The sequence below is a fragment of the Nicotiana tabacum genome, chromosome 23 (assembly GCF_000715075.1).
Source record: "Nicotiana tabacum cultivar K326 chromosome 23, ASM71507v2, whole genome shotgun sequence".
NCBI lineage: Eukaryota > Viridiplantae > Streptophyta > Magnoliopsida > Solanales > Solanaceae > Nicotiana > Nicotiana tabacum.
This window is the reverse complement of record NC_134102.1, coordinates 132215869-132241428: the sequence shown is the minus strand read 5'-3', so window position 1 is coordinate 132241428 and position 25560 is coordinate 132215869. Positions and strand designations below refer to the sequence as shown.

Below are 25560 nucleotides of genomic sequence, written 5' to 3'. Positions count from 1 at the left end.
ATACCGCCACAATATTCATTATTATTTGCGGCCTTTATTTTTCTTAATGTGGCAGTTTAAAACCGCCGTAATTACGTATAAAATTACAAATTAGTTTTTTCATTATTGCGGTTATAACCGCCGTAATTGTCCCAGTCGAATTGATTTAAGCCCAATATGCTAAAATTGTAACTTTTCAAATCATAATTTTCACAATTATGATATATAAAATTTACAATCCTATTTATTGCACGCTATGCATTAAAACTTGTATACTACATAATAATCTTAACGCAATGTAGAAGATTAAATAAGCAATATTTTTATAATATAAAACACAAGTATTCCAACATTACATCATCAAAATATTAATGTTTCAAGTATTCCAACACAAGTATCATGAACATTACATTCTTCAACAATAATACCCTAAAAAGTCATAGTTGATCCTAATAATAATAATTACTAATTGGCACTTGGACGATCATCATTATTACTTTCATCTAAAGATCTTTGATCAACTGGTGACGATGCATCACTTCCTAGATCTGGTGCCTGAAAAAAATACAGTCAATAAGTAAATTGAGAGGACTAATTCTCTTAAAACTTTGTACTCCTAAAAATAGCATTATTACTTTCATCTAAAGATCTTCTTTGATCAAGTGGTGACGATGCATCACTTCCTAGATCTGGTGCCTGAAAAAAATACAGTCAATAAGTAAATTGAGAGGACTAATTCTCTTAAAACTTTGTACTCCTAAAAATAGCAGCAAAACATTAACTCGATAAACCGACAAACCAGACTGGAAAACTGACAAACATTCACTTTTTAGAAAATAACATTCAATCAATAGTGACTACAAAGTAGAGTATGAAGTGTTAGATATATAGCTGCATAATATGATATAGACACTAAAAGTTGGAAAGAGCTTACATGAACATGCATTTTTGTCCTCTCCTTGAGAAACCTAACTTTCCAACCTTTACGCATCTCTTGACAACCTACTACTGCCCATAAGGAATCGTGCGTAGAAAATGGATTTATATTGTAAGTGAAGAAAAAATAATTGTCATAGGGTCCAATTGCTCATATAATCCAACAGAGAGGGAAAAAAAATTGCTTCGACAGTTACTAGTTATTCTTACAAACTAACAAATAATCAAGTAAAGGAATTTCTGTATTCATTTACCATTCCGTCAGCAAATAATTATCATTTTCCTAAGCAAATCCACTAGTTTGGACAGTTTTTTCTTTACTTAGAAGAGAAGTCCATTTTGTATGCACGACCAGTGTAATATTAGTCAGTCACTTGATTTCCTGCTCAAGAGAATGCATATCAGGAAATTGGTCGATTCGCAAGGAAAATTTCAGTGACCAAGAATCAATATGAAAATGTTGAGGGAAAAAAAGGACATGATCGATGAGTAATACTGGAGTATACAGAGAGAAGGAGAGTGTTTGATGATTTCCAAATAAAATATCTATTTGGAAAGTTAGCAATATTTACTAAGCTTGAACTGTGCAGGTACTTTGTATTGTATGCTAAATTATGTTGGTCATGCTATTTCCATCCTTTCAGTTACTTTCTTCACTGTTAACTAACTTTTATAACCCTTTTGTCCTTGCACTTAAGCATTAGCCTGAAATGGCTCTTTTAAGTCAAAATTCTACTTCTTGTTCTAAGCTTTTAGTTTCTTCTGTCTTTTAGCAAAACAATGAAGTTAGGTATGACTCTAAAGCTTCTAAAGAAGTTGTGCCCCCAATTTTTTTTTCTTCATTCGAAAGTGAAGCCAAAGAGTCAGGCACAACTATGATATGAATGATAGCTTTCAAACTTTGTCTGGTTTCTACTCTCTGCTCTTCTTCTCAATAACTTTCTTTGATTCTGTGATCTTTGACCAAAATCAGAAAAGAGAAAAGTGACACCCCTAATAGCAACAAAACAGAGGAAGGCAAGAGCAGGGGTAGCAGCAAGATTTGCAAGATAAGACTATCAAGATTGCTTTTAAGGGACATTCACAGCATCCAACCTGAGATTATACCATTTACTTATCAGTCCGTAAAATCCCAGCGACTACTAGCAGCCATATAGCAACATATAGAGCTAAGCTAATCCTTTGGTGAGTATTGTCAAAAAGACCACTTTAGAAAAACAAATTCCAATTTTCAGCAAAACCACAAAGGAATTCAACAATATAGCTCCAAGATTTTACTAACTACCAAACAATTCTTCACAAAAGTGCAGATTTCAGACTTCCCATCAGAAATGAGTGTGCACTTATTAGTTGAAACTTCCACTCAAAAATTATAAAAGAGAATAAAATCTCATGTATAATGGTGTAATTGATTTCATATGAACTTCAGATAGCAGCTAAATGATTTTCAGGTTGCCTAAATAAAAATGATTAAGCACGTGCAACTACATAAGACTTGCATAATTTAACCCTCAAACTCCAGCATACCTGTAGAGGAGTCAGAAATAAGTGAGCAAACTACTCAGGGATATTTTCTATGTTCCTTTGATATAAGCTAAGTGTGTATTTAATTGCGATTTGTCATCTTTTGCTGCCACTCAGGAGTTGGAGCGCTAGTGCTAGCTGAACCCACATAACCACGACGGGGTCTCCCAGATGTCTGTTTGAATGCTATAATTGGAATTACACCCAAGCCTAACCCTCGAACACGACCAGGGTGCTCGGGACCGAATACTACACCAAGTGCATCACTAGGTGAAGCTTCTTTAAGATTGTCAGATCTTTGCCTTCGAATTTCTTCAATTCTTTCCTACAAGATTTGAAAGAAGCATAAATTAAGAAATTATCCTTATGATAAAACCTGTATATCAAATCTTAACTTCAAATTTAGATACTTCAGACTCATCACAACATATATGCACTCACACTGGGACTTAAGTTCCAGAAAGAAGCATCAACTATTTTCTGAATCGCAACTAACTGCAGTAAGAAGCACAATGTGAGAGATCAGAGAGCAAAATGTACAAAACTCAAATAAAGATTCGATTTTTACACACACGAAAATCACAGTTGCAATCAATCCCAGTCATGCACATGTATGCAAACAAGCAAATCTGAAGAGAATCACATTCAAGTGATTCATGAATAAGTGATTCATGATGAGAAAAGGTCGAGACTGGAGCCTATCAAGGTCTAAAAGACTTAAGCTTTTGGCACATAGTTGTTGGAAGAAAGAACTCAACTCTATTAACACTGCAGTCACTTTGTCAGATAGAATATTCCGTATGACAATTGGTGATAAGTGCTGCATGAGAATGTGAAAATCACGACTCTTCATATTAAAGATCTTCCGTTGTTTCAAATCGATACATCTCGAAATGTTACTTGTATATCCATCAGGCATTTTGACATTCTTTAAGGTCCGCAAAAATACATCTTTCTTGAATCCACCTTTCTTTGTATTTAAAATAGTAAACAAGGATAGACGATAGTTTCCGTTCTCATCTGCCCAAAGTTCTTTCCTTATACCCATTTCTCTAAGATCCTTCCGAGCTTTAAGATTGTCTTTTGATTTTTCAGAATCATTGAGTAAAGTATATATCATATTCTCACATACATTCTTCTCAATGTGCATAAGGTCTATATTATGACGCAACAAGTTCGTTTCCCAATAAGAAAGATCAAAAAATATGCTCCTCTTTCTCCACTATCTCGATCTGTCTTCATTAACAGTTTGTCGTCGAGTTCTTTTACCTTTATCATTCAAATCAGGTATTTTTCCAAAATTGACATTAATTTCCTCCACTTGTCTCAAGATGTCTGACCCTGATAATGAAATTGGTGGCGCCCGTTGCTCGACTTGTCCATTAAAACGAACATGTGGTAATCTAAATCGATGGCCGCTTTCCAGAAAACGACGATGACCGATAAAATACCACTTTCTAGTGTGCTTCAATCTGCAAGAGTCTATACCAAAGTTACATGTGGGGCAAGCAAATTGAGTGTATGTATTCCATCCAGATAAGGTACCAAGCCCAGAAAAATCACTAATCGTCCACATCAAAGCTGCTCGCATTTGAAATATTTTATTCTTTGAAGAATCTAATGTCTACACTCCATCGTACCATAATTCTCTCAACTCTTGGATAAGAGGTTGTAAATACACGTCTATGTCATTGCCTGGCATTTGTTTTCCTAGAATGATCATTGAGAGAATGAATGAAGTTTGTTTCATACACTCTCAAGGAGGACGGTTGTATAGAATAAGAACCACTGGCCAGATACTATAGTTTGTTGCCATTGCTCCAAAAAGATTGAAACCATCACTATCTAGGCATAGTCGTACATTCCGAGGATCTGCAGCAAATTCTGGATGAAGTAGGTCAAAAGTTTTCCAAGCCTGAGAATCTCTGGGATGCCTCATCAATCCATCTTGGCTACCTTCTAGAGAATGCCATCTCATAGACTCGGCAGTTTTAGAGCACATGAACAATCTTTGCAGCCTTGGCTTTAGTGGAAAGTAACGCAAAATCTTTGCGGGCTGCTTTTTCTTATTATCCCTCCACCTAGATGTCTTGCATATTTTGCATTCTTGTAAACCTTCATCTTCGCCAAAATATAACATACAGTCATTTGGGCAAGCATGTATCTTGGTATAATTAAGACCAAATTTGATGATAGTTTTCTTGGCCTCATAAAAGGAACCAGGAATCTTGGCATCTTCAAAGACATCTTTTAACAATTCTAATATCATACTTATCGCTTTGTCAGTCATTCGACAAAGACACTTTATATGATACAATTTGATTAGAAAGGACAATTTGGAATACTTCGTACACCCTTCATATAATGGTTGTTTGCCATCTTCGACAAAATCATAGAACTTTGCATAATCTTCATTATGCCCCTCAATGTGTTCTTCATTAAATGTTTCTTCTCTATTCATATAATCAGAAAACACACCAGGCTCATTGACATTGTTCCTGGCAAACCCAAATGCATCATTTATCATTGGATCTTGGGGCTCTAAAATATCCATTATTACATGTGTGCTCTGAGAAGCCTGTTGCATTTGATTCTTCACCATGCCAATACCAAAATTTGTAGTTTTTTGGAAAGGGCTTACAAATCAAGTGCTCTTGAACTACATTTCTTCTTTGCCACTTGTTAAAATCATATTTTGGACACGGGCACTTAATTACGCGCCCATCAACAGAACCAAGCTCAAAATCAAAATCCAAAAACTTTCTTAGTCCATCTGCATATTCCGGTGTATTACGCGGTTTGCTAATCCAAGACTTATCAATTCGCATGACTATAGAAAGGAAGACATAAGATAACATCACAATATCAAAATGAAAAATTTAATTCATATCTTCTAAAGAATATGTAAAGAAAAACCAAAGCGAGAAATAAACAAAGAAAAACAAAAATAGGATACAACTTATTCAGGGAAAAACAAAAAATACAGCATGTTAGAACTACCATCTAAAAGTTTTCTATATCTTCAACTTAGTTCTAGTAAGTGAAAATACATGTAAGCTACTTTATATGTATAAGTCACTCCCGATTACAGGTCACTCTGTATTGCCAAATAAAAAAATGAAGTGATTCTTAAAATATAGTTTTTGTAACAATATTCAAAGGTGACAACAATGACATTTTACTATGTTATGGCTGCTTTGGTTTACACAAGAACTTTAAAATATTGAGATATGCAATGATAAAAAGTGGGAAAGACAAAGATATAATAGTAAGAAATACAGCCATAAAGGTACAACTTTTTCAATATTAGCATTGCAGAATGGGCAGTTACAATAAAAAACAAAATAACTAGTCTGCTTAGTTCACTGGACAGATTTTATTTTTGTCCAGTCTGCAGTCTTTGCTAATGTCCACACATGCTGGTCTGTTCTATATATGTACTTATGTGTATTTGTAATAGTAAGGTAACAACATGCACAAGAACATACGTACAAGAACTTCTTGAATTCTAGTTAAATCAATGCTTACTACCTCTATATAAACAGTTAAACAGATATAAAAATGGATTAATCTGCCTAAAAAAAGTTAGATCAACAATATAGCCCATGGGCAAACATCTGCAGCAAAAGTTAGATCAACAATGCACTCTGTTTGATACTTTGTATATGACCCATAATCCCGAGTACACATTTTTATCATGTAATTATGCTATCTACCTTAAGAGAACTTATAAAAAAGACTGAGTACTAATCTTTACTTTGTTGCGAGAACTATTTATATCTTCAACTTAGTTTTCGTAAGTTATAAGTTAAAACATACAAGAATCCAACATCTAATGACAAATTCACACTATTAGGAGGTAACTCAATACTAAGAAAGAATCAATTACCTTTAAAAAAAGAAGACTGCTCAAAAGAAAGGATAAAGGTAACTGACAAGAGCTATACCTATCAAATATTTTTTTGTCGACGTCGATCCCAATAGCTTCACTTGTTGTTTTAGATCCCTCAGCTACCTGTGAAGGCCATATATAATATTTAGGTTAATATTAGCAGAACAATAACTAAAAATGTCAAAATTAAGTGCATGCAATCCAAATACCAAACATAGTGTCACACCTCCTTTTTTCGAGGGGATAGGGGAGTTTTTCCAATTAAAGTGACATTAATCGAAATGAGATTATTTATTCAGTTCAGAGTCGCCGCTTGGAATAATTTATGGTGTCCCAAGTCACCGGTTTATTTTAAATCCCAAATCGAGGAAATTGATTCTATTTATGGTCCGCGAACAGAGAAGACCGGGTAAGGAATTCTGTTAACCCGGGAGAAGGTGTGAGGCACTCCCGAGTTCCGTGGTTTTAGCACGGTCGCTTAACTATTATTAATTGGCCTAATTATCTGATTTATTACATATTTAAAACCTATTGTGTATTTTAGCTTTTTAACCGCTTTTAATATTTATGCAATTTGTTTGAACAAGTCGCGATGTCGCGCACTCGTTTGTTTTTGTACATATTGCAAATCGCGCCACGTGAAACGGATTTACATCATGTTAATTTTTATTATTATTCGAAGTTGTAGTCGAGTCACGTGAAACGCACACTCGAATTGGGGATTATGTATCATGACTATGCCACGGGAACCATACCCATAGCCACGATGATTTATTATTAATCGCGCCTAAAGCAAACTACGATGTTCATGATTTTTCCAAAACTAATTCGAGATTATTGTAAGGCCATGAGTTATGAAAATATTTGTGGCAACTCCCAAAATATTCGTCAAAATAGCAAATATTCAATCTATGACATTATGATAATAAGCGGAGTCTCTAATTTTCACATGATTGCTAGAAAAATGAACTTATAAGGTATTATCTAATCATCTGTATCCATCAACCAGCTTCAAATTTTTAAACTCACAGCAATCATCATAAAATAAATTTAAACAAACACATGCTAATATAGCCAAAATCCCATAACTTCACACTAACCAACCTGATAATTTATCAGGTTGATGTCCTTTCGATCAGAAAAACACCACACATATATACCAAAAGAACAAGAGGCTGCAGAACGCAAGCAGCTTTTAGTGCAAATAGCGAACCATTATCAATAGGATGATTAAAGTTCCAAGTGAGGTAGTCGGACAAATAAATTTAATGAACGCACACTTGCTAATATAGCCCAAAAATCCCATAAGAACAATAGAATCAAAGCAAATAAAATTACCTCATCACTCAACAGAACAAAGCAACTTAAAAATTGAGAAGAATTTAGAACGGACCTTTACTGAAGCCAAAACTATATTTTTGATTGAATATAGAAAAGCTCCTTTAACAAAGCTTCACAACAGAGATAAACATCGGACAAAAGTTTCAAACCAATACTCCAAGAAATTCGAACAAAATCTGGAACCAAAACCTCGTCGAGGACCTCGCCGGTGACTCGAAACCTCGCCGTAAACCTCGTTTGCGCAAAGAATCTATATCCCTAAAATCTGGTTGGATCTATTTATGAAGAAGAAGGACGCGCTTTTTTTTTTGGATGAATTCCTTCCCAGATTTATTTTTCTTTGTTCTCTTGTGTCTTTTCAATTTTTGAGAAAGAAGATGATTCTCTTCTTTCCTCTGTTTTCTAACTCTCTCGATTCTTTTTCTCTTTTTGTTTTTTGTTTTTATCTTCTTTTTAATTGTGTGGTGCTGGAGCTTAAGCAATTGGGTGTGGAGCTTGAGAGAATGAAGATCGAGCAGATCTAAAGAGAGGGAGAGGCGTTGATGATGATTTCTTTTTTGTGACAAAAGAGACTCCTCCACTGCCCCTCGGTGTTATTTGTAGGAAAGTGCACGTTAATTAGTTATCACATGATGATAAGAGAGAATCTTTTGCCATGTGACAATTTTCCATTGGCTTCCTTTTTTTTAATCTTTTTTTAAGATAATTTAAAATTTAAATTACTACACTAATATTTTAAACTAGATAAAATATAAGAAACTACTAAGAAAAGTTATAAAATTATTAGTCTTATCAAATTAGAAGAAACATATATTTTTTATAAATTTTCTTTTCTTTTTGTAAATAAAACACAACTAATATCTAAAAATGTCTCTTTTTATATGATTTAAATTTTATCAAATAAACCTACTAAAATAAGTGAAATAAAGGTTAAAATATGTAGAATAAACTTAAAATTATTTACAACTAAAAAGTGTTGAAAAATTCTAAATATAGTCAAAAATTAGGTGCTCACAGCTGCCCCTCTTTGCTTGAAAACATAAAGAGTTTTCAGGCAAAGACAAAGTGAGCCGTGTGACTAATTATTTTACCATATCGTTATTCAAAAGAGGAAGAAAAAAAAAAAGGTGCAACCGAGTCCTGGTTTTGGACAGCCTACATATCCCGGGTTATAAGGAAATCGGGTCACGTGTAGTTCAAGAAGTGAATGAAGTGATGGAGTATGTGGAGAGGATGAGAGAGTCGAGTGAGGTTCCGTCGAGGTTCCGGTCCGCTGTCTCTGCCATTACATCATGAATTGAAAGCAAAAATTACAGCAAAAATAAAAGAAAAACACAAGATCCTATCTACTTCTTATCTTGAATCTTCCTTGAATCTCCATTTAATCCTTCAACATGAAACTGAAAATTCACCCTATTCTTCAGGTGGGCATCCTGCTGACTTGAATTTGAAGAAAACTGGAAGTTGACCCTATTCTTCAGGCGGGCACCCTGCTGCTTGCACTTGAAATAAACTTGAACTTGCGGTAAACTTGAGCTTGCAAACCTTGTTCTTCAGGTGGCTCGCGCTACTTCTGATTTGAATTGAAAAAATTGGAGATTGCCCCTATTCTTCAGGCGGGATCCTGCTGTCTCTGACTTGAACTTGAAAACTGAAAGTTGACCCTGTTCTTCAGGCGGGCTCCTGATTCCTCTCTAACTTGAACTTGAAATAAATTCCCTCATTCTCCAGGTGGGCGCCTGATGCTGACTTAAAACCTGAAATGAATTCCCTCATTCTCCAGATGGGCGTATGATGACTTAAAACTTGAAATAAATTCCCTCGTTCTCCAGGTGGGCGCCTGATGACTTAAAACTTGAAATAAATTCCCTCGTTCTCCAGGTGGGCGCCTGATGACTTAAAACTTGAAATAAATTCCCTCATTCTCCAGGTGGGCGCCTGCTGACTTAAAAACTTGAAATGAATTCCCTCGTTTTCCAGGTGGGTGCCTGATGTTGACTTAACACTTGAAATAAATTCCCTTGTTCTCCAGGTGGACGCCTGATGACTTAAAACTTGAAATAAATTGCCTCATTCTCCAGGTGGGCGCCTGATGACTTAAAACTTGAAATAAATTCCCTCGTTCTCCAGGTGGGCGCCTGATGACTTAAAACTTGAAATGAACTCCCTCGTTATCCAGGTGGGCGCCTGATGACTTAAAACTTGAAATGAACTCCCTCGTTCTCCAGGTGGGCGCCTGATTACTTAAAACTTGAAATAAATTTCCTCATTCTCCAGGTGGGCGTCTACTGACTTAAAAACTTGAAATAAATTCACTCGTTTTCCAGGTGGGTGCCTGATGACTTAAAACTTGAAATAAATTCCCTCGTTCTCCAGGTGGGCGCCTGATGACTTAAAACTTGAAATAAATTCCCTCGTTCTCCAGGTGGGCGCCTGATACTACAACAAAATAGACAACAAAAGAAACTTTTCTGTCCTAGTTTGCACTAGGAAGATTTGTGAGTTGTTAGCAGAACTATAAATCACCTATGTTATTGATGAATGATGCAATGATGAGAGTAAAATTGAAGATTCGACTAGGATATGCGTCTCCTAAAGAAATAAAAATATGAAAAACCCAAACTAGAAAGTGCGTCTCCTAAATTTGAGGTTGAGCTTGCGGAAAACTATAAACTAAGCTTGACTAAACTAAAAACTAACCCTATTCTCCATGCGGGACCCCTGATTTCAAGAAAACTAAAGATTGATAACTTAAGAAAACTAAAAATTGACCTTTTTTTTAATCCAGACTTCCCTTTTTTTAAACTTATTATCCTAGAAGAAAATTCATCAGACTAGATTTTAATCTTAGGAGAAAGATTGATCAGACTAAGGTTTTGATCCTAGGAGAAAATTCATCAGACTAAGTCTCTTTTCTTTCTTTTTTTGGTATCTTAGGAGAAAGATTCATCAGACTAAGATTTTGATCCTAGGAAAAAATTCATCAGACTAGGTCTCTTTTTTTGGTATCTTAGGAGAAAGATTCATCAGACTAAGATTTCTATCTTAGGAGAAAGTTCGTCAGACTAGGTTTTCAATCTTAGGAGAAAGATTCATCAGACTAAGATTTTGATCCTAGGAGAAAATTTATCAGACTAGGTCTCCTTTTTATTATCTTAGGAGAAAGATTCATCAGACTAAGATTTCGATCCTAGTAGAAAATTCATCAGATTAGGTTTTCTATCTTAGGAGAAAGATTCATCAGACTAAGATTTTGATCCTAGGAGAAAGTTTATCAGACTAGAGATTTGTGGCTCAATCAACCTTATCCCAACTGGAGATCTTTGCTTAGGTGACCTTTTCTATGTCTTGAATGTCTTTCTGCTTTTTGAGCAATTTGTCTGTCAGAGAGAATCAAAACTGGTAAGTGTCTTTTGCATGATGTGCACACTTCATAGTTCTTGTTCAGTACTACAGAGAGCCCGAGCCCCTGATTAACCTCGAGGTTATCTTTGCTTGCTTTAGCCAAGTAGGCTGACAAGGGTATTTTAGGGGGAAACCTTTTTATGAATCCTCAAGGCATGTTGACTGTGACACCTAACTGTGCTGGCCAAATTAACTTTGTGCAACTGAAAAGCTAGTAGCAGATTTTGAAATCTTTTCTTGCTTGTTTTGACAAGGACTGACTCAAAGTGAAGGACACAATGATGCCAAGAAACAATATTAACAAAAAATGCCCATGTCAAGAAGGACGTAAGGAAGAGTTTTTTTTTTTTTTTTTAAAAGCTAGCCTTAATGAATCATGACATGCATTTTGGACTTAATGGCCGATCTATCAAACTAATCCAATCTTTCCTTTTACTATTCTTATGACCTTAAGTCGGGCTTGTTCGTGCCAATCCTTTGCATCAGCTTCACGACTCACTTTCGACAAGTAGTGCCCCGAGGAATTTTCACCAACAAGCCTCTCTCATTTATTTATCTCTTCTTACCGTCGCCTTACAGTGCCCGTGAGGGTTTTCACTAGTAAGACTCTCTCATTTTTCTTTTATTTTTTTTCTTTTGCTTTCTTGTGTGAGCAACTTGACAGTGTTCTATGTCGCGTGACAACTTTTGCTCATTGCATGCTTCTCTTGGCATTCTTGAAGGCATATCAGGAGGTCTTTTTTGGAAGGTTTTTTGGATAGGGTTGGAAAGAATGATTGACATGAAGGCTCAAAGTGGACTCAAAATAAGGGGCTGTAGACTTACAACTCTTGGAATCGACTCTTTCAAAAGTGAAATAAAATCTTTGCCCCAGTTTCATATATCAGGATTTTTTTGAATTTTTATTTTTTTTACTCTTATTTGGTTAGACCGAACCGTGTAAGGCTGCCTACGTATCCTTTTTTTTAAAGGAATCAGGTCTAACGTAGTTCAAACCTCTGAACTAACTATTTTTTTCATCTTTCTTTCTTTTTCTTTTTCTTTCTTTTTTTCTCATTTTTTCCTTCTATCTTTTTTTTTTCAAAACAAATTGCCCCAGCTTCTATTTTCTAGGGGCATGGACCTTCGAATGTTCTTTTTCACTTGAACTTTCTAAGAGTTTCCCCAGTTTGTACTTTGGGAGCATGAACTTTTTTTTTTGACTTTTAACTCTAAACTTGATTCCAAAAGAGGGTTAACAAAGGGTATAAAGTGTTTGGGTAGCAGAACAAGGGCCTCCTAGCCTCTAGAGTTCCAATCATGGTTTCCTTTCGCGACACGACATTGATGAACATGTCTGTTTTCTTGGTGTGTCGTGGTCGGAAGACACTTTTCATCCATTAATATCAAACTTTCCAATAAACTTCAATTGATTCTTCCTCAAACCCGACCTTCACAATGATTTGAAGGTAAAGATCATTAACCTCCACATGTCATTTTATTCGAGCTTAATTCCAAAGTGTTTCAACTCTTTATTCATCCTCAAAAGTTCTTTTTTCTCATTTATCCAATTCAAGCTTAAATCAGTTTTCTAAGATCTGGCTAAAAATTCCGTATACATGTCATATCACTAAAACTAGCGGGAAAAGAACTAAGCATGGAATGACACAAAAGAACAAACTGTATTTCATTGAGTAAACAACAAGACAAACAATCTAAAATCTGAGTTACAACCCTAAAATAACCTGGCTAATGAAAATAGCAACAAAACGGACAGACAAGACTCACACAAACAAAATAGAGGGATAGAAGGGTTTGACTCAATAAAACAAATAAAATCTGGATCACACCCTGGAATAACCCAGATAATAGAAAACATATCAAAACAAGCTATCAAGATTCCTTCCTAGTGAGGAGGGAATGACTTTTCAATTGCTAAGCTTGACATTTAGCCACAAATTTGCTCATCAGAATCACCATGGCCTTCTCCAATTTCAGTCGGCAAGTTCCCGAGAGGATTCTCATACTCCGTGTCACCACACATCATCCCCACAAAGTGTGCATCATCATGTGTATGTAAAGGATTCTGCGTGATATTCTGGGTGTCATTATCTTGGATCACAATCAGTTTTTCCTTGATCATCCTTTCTATTTCTCTTTTCAAATCACGACAACTTTCAACATTGTGCCCCTGGGCATTGGAATGGTATTCACAACTTTTAGAAGGGTCAAAGCTTCTTGCACGTTGGTCCACATGATTTGGAGGAATAGGTGCAATCATGTCATAATGCTTTAATTTCTCAAACACACTTGCATAGGACTCTCCTATTGGTATAAAATTATCTTTCAACCTTTTTTCCCTCCATACCCCTGGCTTGGATATGGGTTATAGGGCACTTGAAAATTTTGTGAAGACTGGTGGAGATTTTGCGGTGCTGGTGCTCGCCTTCTGGGGTGTCTTGGTGGCTGGACAACATACTAAAGTGGAGCAATAGTGTATTGTGGGTTCTGAGGTGGATAGTAGTGCTCAGGGGAATCATCGGAAATCTGATGAGGCTGCTCATACATTCGAGATGTTCTCCTAGGACCTCTTCTCGACCTTATTGTCATCATGGTTTCTTCATCCTTCTCATTCGTGTCACTAAAATTATCAGTTTCAATCTGGACAGCCTGAGTTGCAGCTTTGAGAACTGCTTGACTTATAATTTTGCCTGTCTTAAGGTCATTCTCAACCATTTCCCCAATTTTGATTGCTTCCGAGAAGGATTTGCCCACTGCGGACATCATGTTTTGAAAATAATCTGGCTCTTGAGCCTGAAGGAAGACAGTGATTAGCTCGTGGTCATCCATGGGTGGCTTAACTCTAGCTGTTTGCTCTCTCCATTTAATGGCATATTCCCTGAAACTTTCAGTTGGTTTCTTCTTCAGGTTTGAAAGGGAATTGCAGTCTGGGGCGATATCGATGTTGTATTGGAATTGTTTGACAAAGGCCTGGGCCATGTCATCCCAAACATGCCAGTGAGAGGTTTCTTGATCCATAAACCATTCAGAGGCTACCCCTGTCAGGCTTTCCCCGAAATAATCCATTACTAGTTCTTCTTTTCCCTCCACACCTCTTAGCTAATTGCAATACCTTTTAAGGTGGGCTATGGGGTTTCCGTGTCCATCATACTTTTCAAATTTGGGAGTCTTGAAACCAAGTGGCAAACGAACACCGGGGAACATACATAGATCCTTGAAGGCAATACTCTTCTCACCTGCCGACCCTTGCATGTTTTTCAACTTTTGTTCTAAGCTTTTCACTCTTTGGGTCATTTCTTCTTGTGCCATCTTTCAGGTAGGCTTCTCAATCTTTGAAGGAAGATCAAATAGGAACGAGTGGTACTCAGGAGAATGGTATTTTTCTTGCTGGGTAGCAAATTGTGACTCATGACTTTTGTTTTGTACCATTGTTGGCTGTGGGATAGTGAAAACCTAAGTTACTCGGACTCTTCACTTTCAGTGCCGTACTCATGTCGACACGACGTGGGTGTGGGTATGGGTATGGGATCCGTGTCGGATCTGGTCAACCGATTTTGGGTACTTTGACCAAAATTAATGGAGAAATTTGGGACAGATAGTAGGATTTTTGAAAACAAATCAAAAGCTAGGGTGATATGGAAGAAAATGGAATACCTTGTATATATAAACTTCTATGTCAGTCCTTTTCCTTTTATCTCCTTCTAAAATTCTACTCTTATTCAATATTTTCTCCTTCTCGGAATACCTTGTAAGTTTTTCACATGTCTCATAATTTAGACATATTTTTATAACTCTATTTTTAAATAATTAAATTATTTTTAGTCGAATCCCCGCACCCGTATCCGTACTTGGATCCGTACCCCCGAATCTTTAAATTTAGATCATGAAGGATCTGACCTCTAGATCTGCACCCGTATCGGACACCCGCACCCGAGTCCGAGCAACTTAGGTAAAAACGGGCATAACAACAGTGATTATCTGATTGGTTGTCAATGGCACACTTTGGGAACGCGCAACAAAAGTTCCAGTTGTAGTCGTACAGTTGGGACAAAGACTGAACCCAAATGGATAGGATCGATCAGACAATGAGAAAGGAGTGGTAATAGTCGAGTTTGGTGTGAATTTTGGGAAAACATGAGAAAGGGGTGGTCCTTGACCATTGGCCGATGCTTGACACATTTCAGTCATTTGCTGTTTCAGTATTCTATTTTCCTCAACCATAGTAGACTCTTGTTGAACCCTCTGACCCCGAGTCTCTTGACCACTCGTAACAGCTTCAATGTCAGTTGTCAATGACATTTTTCCTTTGGATCTTGTGTTGATAGCTTACCACAAACCGACCACCTCAAACTTTCTTCTATGATTCAAAACAAGAGACACGTTAGAATGGACTCAGCCGGTCCTTATTATCATCATAATTTTTATTTTATTTTTTTAATTTTTTTTGGTCGATCGAACCTGATGTAGGTTGCCTACGTATCATGTGGGAACATGAATCAGATCGTGCGTAGTTCGGGAAGATCAGGAATAAAGGAAATAAACTAACTCTTTTTTTAATTTCCGAAAGAAAGACTTATAAATAAGAAAGAAAATATTTTTGGATTTCGATTTTTTTTTTTTGAAAACAAAGACTTCTAAAGAATAAAAAAAATATTTTTTTTGAGTTTTTTTTTTCCGAAATTTCGAAAGAAAAACTTCTAAACAAGAAAGGAAATGTTTTTGGATTATTAGAATTTTATTTTGAATTTATGAAAGAAATACTTCTAAAGAAAAAAAATAAAAATATTTTTGAATCTTGAATTTTCTTTTCAATTTTCGAAAGAAGAATGAAAATATTTTTGGATTTTTAGAAGAAATTAAGGAAAATATAAAGGTTAAAATATGTAGAATAAACTTAAAATTATTTACAACTAAAAAGTGTTGAAAAATTCTAAATATAGTCAAAAATTAGGTGCTCACAGCTGCCTCTCTTTGCTTGAAAACATAAAGAGTTTTCAGGCAAAGACAAAGTGAGCCGTGTGACTAATTTTTTTACCATATCGTTATTCAAAAGAGGAAGAAAATAAAAAAAAAAGGTGCAACCGAGTCCTGGTTTTGGACAGCCTACATATCCCGGGTTATAAGGGAATCGGGTCACGTGTAGTTCAAGAAGTGAATGAAGTGATGGAGTATGTGGAGAGGATGAGAGAGTCGAGTGAGGTTCCGTCGAGGTTCCGGTCCGCTGTCTCTGCCATTACATCATGAATTGAAAGCAAAAATTACAGCAAAAATAAAAGAAAAATACAAGATCCTATCTACTTCTTATCTTGAATCTTCCTTGAATCTCCATTTAATCCTTCAACATGAAACTGAAAATTTACCCTATTCTTCAGGTGGGCATCCTGCTGACTTGAATTTGAAGAAAACTGGAAGTTGACCCTATTCTTCAGGCGGGCACCCTGCTGCTTGCACTTGAAATAAACTTGAACTTGCGGTAAACTTGAGCTTGCAAACCTTGTTCTTCAGGTGGCTCGCGCTACTTCTGATTTGAATTGAAAAAATTGGAGATTGCCCCTATTCTTCAGGCGGGATCCTGCTGTCTCTGACTTGAACTTGAAAACTGAAAGTTGACCCTGTTCTTCAGGCGGGCTCCTGATTCCTCTCTAACTTGAACTTGAAATAAATTCCCTCATTCTCCAGGTGGGCGCCTGATGCTGACTTAAAACCTGAAATGAATTCCCTCATTCTCCAGATGGGCGTATGATGACTTAAAACTTGAAATAAATTCCCTCGTTCTCCAGGTGGGCGCCTGATGACTTAAAACTTGAAATAAATTCCCTCGTTCTCCAGGTGGGCGCCTGATGACTTAAAACTTGAAATAAATTCCCTCATTCTCCAGGTGGGCGCCTGCTGACTTAAAAACTTGAAATGAATTCCCTCGTTTTCCAGGTGGGTGCCTGATGTTGACTTAACACTTGAAATAAATTCCCTCGTTCTCCAGGTGGACGCCTGATGACTTAAAACTTGAAATAAATTGCCTCATTCTCCAGGTGGGCGCCTGATGACTTAAAACTTGAAATAAATTCCCTCGTTCTCCAGGTGGGCGCCTGATGACTTAAAACTTGAAATGAACTCCCTCGTTATCCAGGTGGGCGCCTGATGACTTAAAACTTGAAATGAACTCCCTCGTTCTCCAGGTGGGTGCCTGATGACTTAAAACTTGAAATAAATTCCCTCATTCTCCAGGTGGGCGTCTGCTGACTTAAAAACTTGAAATAAATTCACTCGTTTTCCAGGTGGGTGCCTGATGACTTAAAACTTGAAATAAATTCCCTCGTTCTCCAGGTGGGCGCCTGATGACTTAAAACTTGAAATAAATTCCCTCGTTCTCCAGGTGGGCGCCTGATACTACAACAAAATAGACAACAAAAGAAACTTTTCTGTCCTAGTTTGCACTAGGAAGATTTGTGAGTTGTTAGCAGAACTATAAATCACCTATGTTATTGATGAATGATGCAATGATGAGAGTAAAATTGAAGATTCGACTAGGATATGCGTCTCCTAAAGAAATAAAAATATGAAAAACCCAAACTAGAAAGTGCGTCTCCTAAATTTGAGGTTGAGCTTGCGGAAAACTATAAACTAAGCTTGACTAAACTAAAAACTAACCCTATTCTCCATGCGGGACCCCTGATTTCAAGAAAACTAAAGATTGATAACTTAAGAAAACTAAAAATTGACCTTTTTTTAAATCCAGACTTCCCTTTTTTTAAACTTATTATCCTAGAAGAAAATTCATCAGACTAGATTTTAATCTTAGGAGAAAGATTGATCAGACTAAGGTTTTGATCCTAGGAGAAAATTCATCAGACTAAGTCTCTTTTCTTTCTTTTTTTGGTATCTTAGGAGAAAGATTCATCAGACTAAGATTTTGATCCTAGGAAAAAATTCATCAGACTAGGTCTCTTTTTTTTTGGTATCTTAGGAGAAAGATTCATCAGACTAAGATTTCTATCTTAGGAGAAAGTTCGTCAGACTAGGTTTTCAATCTTAGGAGAAAGATTCATCAGACTAAGATTTTGATCCTAGGAGAAAATTTATCAGACTAGGTCTCCTTTTTATTATCTTAGGAGAAAGATTCATCAGACTAAGATTTCGATCCTAGTAGAAAATTCATCAGACTAGGTTTTCTATCTTAGGAGAAAGATTCATCAGACTAAGATTTTGATCCTAGGAGAAAGTTTATCAGACTAGAGATTTGTGGCTCAATCAACCTTATCCCAACTGGAGATCTTTGCTTAGGTGACCTTTTCTATGTCTTGAATGTCTTTCTGCTTTTTGAGCAATTTGTCTGTCAGAGAGAATCACAACTGGTAAGTGTCTTTTGCATGATGTGCACACTTCATAGTTCTTGTTCAGTACTACAGAGAGCCCGAGCCCCTGATTAACCTCGAGGTTATCTTTGCTTGCTTTAGCCAAGTAGGCTGACAAGGGTATTTTAGGGGGAAACCTTTTTATGAATCCTCAAGGCATGTTGACTGTGACACCTGACTGTGCTGGCCAAATTAACTTTGTGCAACTGAAAAGCTAGTAGCAGATTTTGAAATCTTTTCTTGCTTGTTTTGACAAGGACTGACTCAAAGTGAAGGACACAATGATGCCAAGAAACAATATTAACAAAAAATGCCCATGTCAAGAAGGACGTAAGGAAGAGTTTTTTTTTTTTTTTTTAAAAGCTAGCCTTAATGAATCATGACATGCATTTTGGACTTAATGGCCGATCTATCAAACTAATCCAATCTTTCCTTTTACTATTCTTATGACCTTAAGTCGGGCTTGTTCGTGCCAATCCTTTGCATCAGCTTCACGACTCACTTTCGACAAGTAGTGCCCCGAGGGATTTTCACCAACAAGCCTCTCTCATTTATTTATCTCTTCTTACCGTCGCCTTACAGTGCCCGTGAGGGTTTTCACTAGTAAGACTCTCTCATTTTTCTTTTATTTTTTTTCTTTTGCTTTCTTGTGTGAGCAACTTGACAGTGTTCTATGTCGCGTGACAACTTTTGCTCATTGCATGCTTCTCTTGGCATTCTTGAAGGCATATCAGGAGGTCTTTTTTGGAAGGTTTTTTGGATAGGGTTGGAAAGAATGATTGACATGAAGGCTCAAAGTGGACTCAAAATAAGGGGCTGTAGACTTACAACTCTTGGAATCGACTCTTTCAAAAGTGAAATAAAATCTTTGCCCCAGTTTCATATATCGGGATTTTTTTGAATTTTTATTTTTTTTACTCTTATTTGGTTAGACCGAACCGTGTAAGGCTGCCTACGTATCCTTTTTTTTAAAGGAATCAGGTCTAACGTAGTTCAAACCTCTGAACTAACTATTTTTTTCATCTTTCTTTCTTTTTCTTTTTCTTTCTTTTTTTCTCATTTTTTCCTTCTATCTTTTTTTTTTCAAAACAAATTGCCCCAGCTTCTATTTTCTAGGGGCATGGACCTTCGAATGTTCTTTTTCACTTGAACTTTCTAAGAGTTTCCCCAGTTTGTACTTTGGGAGCATGAACTTTTTTTTTTGACTTTTAACTCTAAACTTGATTCCAAAAGAGGGTTAACAAAGGGGTATAAAGTGTTTGGGTAGCAGAACAAGGGCCTCCTAGCCTCTAGAGTGCCAATCATGGTTTCCTTTCACGACACAACATTGATGAACATGTCTGTCTTCTTGGTGTGTCGTGGTCGGAAGACACTTTTCATCCATTAATATCAAACTTTCCAATAAACTTCAATTGATTCTTCCTCAAACCCGACCTTCACAATGATTTGAAGGTAAAGATCATTAACCTCCACATGTCATTTTATTCGAGCTTAATTCCAAAGTGTTTCAACTCTTTATTCATCCTCAAAAGTTCTTTTTTCTCATTTATCCAATTCAAGCTTAAATCAGTTTTCTAAGATCTGGCTAAAAATTCCGTATACATGTCATATCACTAAAACTAGCGGGAAAAGAACTAAGCATGGAATGACACAAAAGAACAAACTGTATTTCATTGAGTAAACAACAAGACAAACAATCTAAAATCCGAGTTACAACCCTAAAATAACCTGGCTAATGAAAATAGCAACAAAACGGACAGACAAGACTCACACAAACAAAATAGAGGGATAGAAGGGTTTGACTCAATAAAACAAATAAAATCTGGATCACACCCTGGAATAACCCAGATAATAGAAAAAATATCAAAACAAGCTATCAAGATTCCTTCCTAGTGAGGAGGGAATGACTTTTCAATTGCTAAGCTTGACATTTAGCCACAAATTTGCTCATCAGAATCACCATGGCCTTCTCCAATTTCAGTCGGCAAGTTCCCGAGAGGATTCTCATACTCCGTGTCACCACACATCATCCCCACAAAGTGTGCATCATCATGTGCATGTAAAGGATTCTGCGTGATATTCTGGGTGTCATTATCTTGGATCACAATCAGTTTTTCCTGGATCATCCTTTCTATTTCTCTTTTCAAATCATGATAACTTTCAACATTGTGCCCCTGGGCATTGGAATGGTATTCACAACTTTTAGAAGGGTCAAAGCTTCTTGCACGTGGGTCCACATGATTTGGAGGAATAGGTGCAATCATGTCATAATGCTTTAATTTCTCAAACACACTTGCATAGGACTCTCCTATTGGTGTAAAATTATCTTTCAACATTTGTTCCCCTCTATACTCCTGGCTTGGATATGGGTTATAGGGCACTTGAAAATTTTGTGAAGACTGGTGGAGATTTTGCGGTGCTGGTGCTCGCCTTCTGGGGTGTCTTGGTGGCTGGACAACATACTAAAGTGGAGCAATAGTGTATTGTGGGTTCTGAGGTGGATAGTAGTGCTCAGGGGAATCATCGATAATCTGATGAGGCTGCTCATACATTCGAGATGTTCTCCTAGGACCTCTTCTCGACCTTATTGTCATCATGGTTTCTTCATCCTTCTCATTCGTGTCACTAAAATTATCAGTTTCAATCTGGACAGCCTGAGTTGCAGCTTTGAGAACTGCTTGACTTATAATTTTGCCTGTCTTAAGGTCATTCTCAACCATTTCCCCAATTTTGATTGCTTCCGAGAAGGATTTGCCCACTGCGGACATCATGTTTTGAAAATAATCTGGCTCTTGAGCCTGAAGGAAGACAGTGATTAGCTCGTGGTCATCCATGGGTGGCTTAACTCTAGCCGTTTGCTCTCTCCATTTAATGGCATATTCCCTGAAACTTTCAGTTGGTTTCTTCTTCAGGTTTGAAAGGGAATTGCAGTCTGGGGCGATATCGATGTTGTATTGGAATTGTTTGACAAAGGCCTGGGCCATGTCATCCCAAACATGCCAGTGAGAGGTTTCTTGATCCATAAACCATTCAGAGGCTACCCCTGTCAGGCTTTGCCCGAAATAATCCATTACTAGTTCTTCTTTTCCCTCCACACCTCTTAGCTAATTGCAATACCTTTTAAGGTGGGCTATGGGGTTTCCGTGTCCATCATACTTTTCAAATTTGGGAGTCTTGAAACCAAGTGGCAAACGAACACCGGGAACATACATAGATCCTTGAAGGCAATACTCTTCTGACCTGCCGACCCTTGCATGTTTTTCAACTTTTGTTCTAAGCTTTTCACTCTTTGGGTCATTTCTTCTTGTGCCATCTTTCAGGTAGGCTTCTCAATCTTTGAAGGAAGATCAAATAGGAACGAGTGGTACTCAGGAGAATGGTATTGTTCTTGCTGGGTAGCAAATTGTGACTCATGACTTTTGTTTTGTACCATTGTTGGCTGTGGGATAGTGAAAACCTAAGTTACTCGGACTCTTCACTTTCAGTGCCGTACCCATGTCGACACGACGTGGGTGTGGGTATGGGTGTGGGATCCGTGTCGGATCTGGTCAACCGATTTTGGGTACTTTGACCAAAATTAATGGAGAAATTTGGGACAGATAGTAGGATTTTTGAAAACAAATCAAAAGCTAGGGTGATATGGAAGAAAATGGAATACCTTGTATATATAAACTTCTATGTCAGTCCTTTTCCTTTTATCTCCTTCTAAAATTCTACTCTTGTTCAATATTTTCTCCTTCTCGGAATACCTTGTAAGTTTTTCACATGTCTCATAATTTAGACATATTTTTATAACTCTATTTTTAAATAATTGAATTATTTTTAGTCGAATCCCCGCACCCGTATCCGTACTTGGATCCGTACCCCCGAATCTTTAAATTTAGATCATGAAGGATCTGACCTCTAGATCTGCACCCGTATCGGACACCCGCACCCGAGTCCGAGCAACTTAGGTAAAAACGGGCATAACAACAGTGATTATCTGATTGGTTGTCAATGGCACACTTTGGGAACGCGCAACAAAAGTTTCCAGTTGTAGTCGTACAGTTGGGACAAAGACTGAACCCAAATGGATAGGATCGATCAGACAATGAGAAAGGAGTGGTAATAGTCGAGTTTGGTGTGAATTTTGGGAAAACATGAGAAAGGGGTGGTCCTTGACCATTGGCCGATGCTTGACACATTTCAGTCATTTGCTGTTTCAGTATTCTATTTTCCTCAACCATAGTAGACTCTTGTTGAACCCTCTGACCCCGAGTCTCTTGACCACTCGTAACACCTTCAATGTCAGTTGTCAATGACATTTTTCCTTTGGATCTTGTGTTGATAGCTTACCACAAACCGACCACCTCAAACTTTCTTCTATGATTCAAAACAAGAGACACGTTAGAATGGACTCAGCCGGTCCTTATTATCATCATAATTTTTATTTTATTTTTTTAATTTTTTTTGGTCGATCGAACCTGATGTAGGTTGCCTACGTATCATGTGGGAACATGAATCAGATCGTGCGTAGTTCGGGAAGATCAGGAATAAAGGAAATAAACTAACTCTTTTTTTAATTTCCGAAAGAAAGACTTATAAATAAGAAAGAAAATATTTTTGGATTTCGATTTTTTTTTTTTGAAAAGAAAGACTTCTAAAGAATAAAGAAAATATTTTTTTTGAGTTTTTTTTTTCCGAAATTTCGAAAGAAAAACTTCTAAACAAGAAAGGAAATGTTTTTGGATTATTAGAATTTTATTTTGAATTTATGAAAGAAATACTTCTAAAGAAAAAAAATAAAAATATTTTTGAATCTTGAATTTTCTTTTCAATTTTCGAAAGAAGAATGAAAATATTTTTGGATTTTTAGAAGAAATTAAGGAAAATATTTTTGTATATTTTTGTATATATATATATATATTTTAAAAGTTTGTGTCTAAAAGAAAGACTTTCCAAAGAAGGAAGTAAAGGAAAATATTGTTGAATTTTTTTAAAATTGTGGTCTAAAAGAAAGACTTTCTAAAGAGGAGGTAAAGGAAAATATTTTTGGATTTGTTTTGAAAATTGTGGGCCGGAACCGATGAGGTTTGCCTACATATCTCACATCCGGTGAGAATCAGACCCGCGTAGTTCTGCAATTTTGATGCACAGAAAAATATGATTTGTTTTGAAATGATTCTCTCTTTTTTTATTTTTGAAATTTCGACAGAGTAACGGGATTTTTTGAATACTGGGATTATGAAAACCAGGTATTTTTCTATCCTACCTCACTCTTGGCTTTTCTCTTATTTTTTTTTTGGATTTTTTTTCCTTACTCAAGAAGCCGGTCAACATACAAGCCAAGCAAATTAATGCACAAGTAGCACGTAAAGAATGCATCAGGATGGTCCTTTAATTTTGGGTACACCTATCCTAAACGGATCCAACCCCTGTGTTGAGTCCCCTAAGTCAAATGCACGTGATGCAAGCAAACATACCTAATAGGGATCCGGCATGAGGCTGTGTATTCTAAGTTTAAATCCTGGGTGTATTGTTCTAGACCTGGCTTACCCGAGCGGACAACTCGAGTCGAGGAGGGGGCAGCGTACCGGGAATACAGAAGCTTCACCGGCTTTTGCAACTTGTCCGAACTTCATTCTAAAATTAGGATATGACTCTAACAGAAAAGAAGCCACGCGAAGCGCACGCTTCCCAGAAAATTTAGAAGACTTAGAGAGAAGAAAGGTTTTCGTAACAGTTTATATACAGTTCACAACAATATCAAAGTTGTAAAGAGAGGCAATTAGCACATTAGGCTCAAACAAGTAATATCAGACAATATACAAAAGCCAACTATAACAAATATTCTAAGCTCGAATTCTGAACCCTGAACCAGAAGTTCTGGATTCTTTTCCCCAGCAGAGTCGCCAGAGCTGTCACACCTCCTTTTTTCGAGGGGATAGGGGAGTTTTTCCAATTAAAGTGACATTAATCGAAATGAGATTATTTATTCAGTTCAGAGTCGCCGCTTGGAATAATTTATGGTGTCCCAAGTCACCGGTTTATTTTAAATCCCAAATCGAGGAAATTGATTCTATTTATGGTCCGCGAACAGAGAAGACCGGGTAAGGAATTCTGTTAACCCGGGAGAAGGTGTGAGGCACTCCCGAGTTCCGTGGTTTTAGCACGGTCGCTTAACTATTATTAATTGGCCTAATTATCTGATTTATTACATATTTAAAACCTATTGTGTATTTTAGCTTTTTAACCGCTTTTAATATTTATGCAATTTGTTTGAACAAGTCGCGATGTCGCGCACTCGTTTGTTTTTGTACATATTGCAAATTGCGCCACGTGAAACGGATTTACAACATGTTAATTTTTATTATTATTCGAAGTTGTAGTCGAGTCACGTGAAACGCACACTCGAATTGGGGATTATGTATCATGACTATGCCACGGGAACCATACCCATAGCCATGATGATTTATTATTAATCGCGCCTAAAGCAAACTACGATGTTCATGATTTTTCCAAAACTAATTCGAGATTATTGTAAGGCCATGAGTTATGAAAATATTTGTGGCAACTCCCAAAATATTCGTCAAAATAGCAAATATTCAATCTATGACATTATGATAATAAGCGGAGTCTCTAATTTTCACATGATTGCTAGAAAAATGAACTTATAAGGTATTATCTAATCATCTGTATCCATCAACCAGCTTCAAATTTTTAAACTCACAGCAATCATCATAAAATAAATTTAAACAAACACATGCTAATATAGCCAAAATCCCATAACTTCACACTAACCAACCTGATAATTTATCAGGTTGATGTCCTTTCGATCAGAAAAACACCACACATATATACCAAAAGAACAAGAGGCTGCAGAACGCAAGCAGCTTTTAGTGCAAATAGCGAACCATTATCAATAGGATGATTAAAGTTCCAAGTGAGGTAGTCAGGACAAATAAATTTAATGAACGCACACTTGCTAATATAGCCCAAAAATCCCATAAGAACAATAGAATCAAAGCAAATAAAATTACCTCATCACTCAACAGAACAAAGCAACTTAAAAATTGAGAAGAATTTAGAACGGACCTTTAGTGAAGCCAAAACTATATTTTTGATTGAATATAGAAAAGCTCCTTTAACAAA

At 36.6% G+C, this 25560-nt stretch overlaps 1 long non-coding RNA gene across 1 annotated transcript; it reads right to left on the bottom strand.

Annotated features, from left to right (window-relative positions):
• Positions 1 to 280: 280 nt before the first annotated feature.
• LOC107778131 (uncharacterized) lies at positions 281 to 8272 on the bottom strand. The gene is made up of 6 exons (XR_012705809.1): positions 7725 to 8272; positions 6387 to 6454; positions 2881 to 2934; positions 2443 to 2764; positions 615 to 675; positions 281 to 534 (listed from the first exon to the last, which is right to left on the bottom strand). It is a non-coding gene; the product is annotated as an uncharacterized LOC107778131 (long non-coding RNA).
• Between the last annotated feature and the right edge of the window lie 17288 nt (positions 8273 to 25560).